Genomic DNA, 3145 nt, shown 5'->3' on the forward strand with positions numbered 1-3145 from the left:
CATGTCCCTCAGCAGAGGCAAGGCTATTTCTGTGTCTCATCAGTCATGTAGATGTACCTCACATCCTCTTGGTTTTTCTTTTCCTGAGAAACGCTGTCACTGGGGACAAATTGATCATTTCAGTGCCATTCATTCTGGTATAAACCCAGCAAACACAAGATGAAATTCATCCACATGGGGGCTGAAAGAAGCCAGTGCTCACACAGTCTTTGTAGAGCACCCAGGACAATGCTCTCAGGCCATTTATTACTGTCACACAGTAACTCAAGAGAACAGCAATAAATATTAAAGATTTCTTAGGTCCTGGCTTTATACCAAGCTTACAAGGTAGTGTGACTAATGTGTAATAAGATGCACACATCTGTGCTAAACGATTGAATGTCCCATTAAATTTTCTTACTTCTTAAGCTATTTGGACTGATCTCACCATGTTTGGGATTTTTAAGGCACTAAGATCCTGAAGTCTCAAGTAAACACTTCCTTATGAGAGGGTTTCAGCAGAGGTGGGGAAAAAAATGGTCTTCTGCATCAGAGAGAAAAGCTTGAAATACATAAATGCTACCTTTCCAAAACCTGAGAAAAATAGGTGTGAAGCTCATTATTCCTCCTGAGAAGTGGGGGTGGATTGGAGGTGGGGGGTTAAACACTGGCACAAGGTCTACTGACTTCAGAAAAATGACTCATGTATTTGAGGACAGGTGCAGTCTAAGCCAGTGTTCTCCTTGGTCTGGGCTTTAGTCTCTCTGTTTGGAAAGCTCATCAAGCTAAATCTGAGCTGCAGCTGCTATTCCTGCTGTGCCACCAGCAGAGAATGTCCCCTGTGTGGCTATCCTGCACGCTCCCAGACCTGGAGTTAGCATCACTTCCCCAAAAACTATTTCACCCTAGGGCTTTGCCTACACAGCCTCAATGCAGCTTGTGTGTGAAAACACTGCATTTAAATGCTTGTTTCCAAAAAAAAAGGAACAGTGGGGCTTAGAGAGCCTGTGCCAAGCTCATCCTTAGGGTAGTTTTTCTGAAGGCAAGGAATATCTGAAACAGGTCCTGACAGAAATAGGAAAGAAGCTCCATTTGGTGGCAGCTAGGATTTTGGTTCTGTATTTCTTCTAAAGCATGAAAGGAATCTGTGTAACTAGAAATCTCCTGAACTGTCTAATTAGCTACATCACTATCATTACTTCCCAATGATTTTGCAAGCACAGTGCTCTCTTTCCTGCTAAGTGAATGTTACAGATCAAGTCTTTTAATGGTTTGACAGTGCACCTCAAAGCAGTGCTGGTTTAGGCATAGACTTGTAGCAACTTTTCCTATCAAATGCAATGAAAGTTTTTAACAACTAGAAGTTTGGGGTTTTTCTTTTCCTTTCTGAAACAAAACAAAAGTAAAGAGAGGCAGTGTAAAGAGAGATCAGCTGAGCTTTGCCAAAGCAGCAAAGCAAATGCTGGTTAATGAGGATTAGAAATGCCCAAGGTCTGTGTCATTGTTGTGAGCTATCGGCAGCACCTGTGCTTCAACAGAGAAATAAAAGTTTACTGTTCTCCAAGACAAAAACGCTGAAGGGGAAGAGCAGTCCCTGAAGCAATAATGTCAATTCCCCTTTTGTTTCTCTGGATAGTGATTACAATAAAATACTTTGCTTATGTTTCCATTCCTTAGACCATCTGTTTCGAATTAAACCCTTCTGGTGTGATACATCATCATTTATCAGAGCATTACATTAGTGTTAGTGTTGCTCTTATAAACTTAGTTTCACAAGGGGCAGAACTGGATGTGTTTATTTCATGAAAGGCCTTGAGACTCTGTTAGTAAAATGGAATTTTACCAGTTCAGAAATTACTACTCTCATAATGAAGATCTTCTTCCTAAGACCCAGTCTAAATCTGCTCACCCTCAGCTTAAAACTATTCCCCCTTGTCCTGTCTCTAGACACCCTTATGAAAAGTCTCTCTCCAGCCTTCCTGTAGGATCCCTTCAGGTATTGGAAGGCAGCTCTGAAGTCCCCTCAAGAGTCTTCTCCAGGTTGAACAAACCCAGCTCCCTCAGCCTGTCCTCAAAGCAGAGGTGCTCCAGCCCTTGGATCATCTTTGTGGCCCTCCTCTGGACTCACTGCAACAGCTCTGCGTCCTTCTTATGATGGGGACACCAGAACTGGACACAGTATTTGAGGTGGGGTCTCACAAGAGCAGAGTAAAGGGGCAGAATCCCCTCTCTCGCCCTGCTGGCCTCACACACTTCTCTTGATGCAGTCCAGCACATGATTTGCCTTCAGGGCTGCACGAAGGCACTGCTGGCTCATGGTGAACTTCTCCTCAATCAACACTCCAAAGTCTCTTTCTTCAGGCTTACTCTCAAGCCACTCTGCACCCAGCCTGAATTTGTGCCTGGGACTGGCCCAACCAAAATGCAGGATCTGGCATTTGGGCTTGTTGAACCTCATGCAGTTTACTAGTGATAACCAGAGCTACTACAGAAATTCTTTTCAGCCTATTTCAGCTAGAAAGAATGTGACTGTGAGTGTAAGGGTAAGAAATGGGTGAATCTTTTGTGACGCAAAGACTTTCTGTGCTCTGGATAAGGTGAAGCCTAGTTTTAAGTATGCTTATAGAGAGCATGTCTGAGGAAGAGGACAAGTCTTTCATCTAAAATGAGCTTCTCTCCCTCCCTTTTTTTTCTCAGATCAAAAGAAATATGAATGATCCTGGAGTGATTCACAACACCTAGATTAAATTCAAGATCTGAATCACTGCTAACATACATACATATATATATACACACACACACACTTCCTTTCATGCCAAAATCTCCCTAAATTTTGTGCTGTATTTAACTAACACAGTACTTGAGTGCTTGTGCTTACTCCTCAGTGAGGCAGTCAGAGATGCTCAGGATGCCAGCATATGCTTCAGAATCTTAACTTGTTTTTCAAGTGATCAAATCATACAAGCCAAAGTTACTTAAAGGCAGTATTTTCTCCTGCTCTCTAAAAATAAAATGTATTCAGGGAGCTTAAGCAGCATCATTTTATAACTAACAAGTTTTAACTGGTCTATCATTTAAATTCTGCTGGGTCTGAGGAAGGCCAAGATTACATCAATATTCCTTTAAGAAGGCCAGCAGTAAGTCCACAGTATTTGTCTGAATCCCT

The sequence above is a fragment of the Melanerpes formicivorus genome, unplaced genomic scaffold (genome assembly GCF_026170545.1).
Source record: "Melanerpes formicivorus ecotype bairdi unplaced genomic scaffold, bMelFor1.0.p_v2 SCAF_36, whole genome shotgun sequence".
NCBI classification, from domain to species: Eukaryota; Metazoa; Chordata; class Aves; order Piciformes; family Picidae; genus Melanerpes; species Melanerpes formicivorus.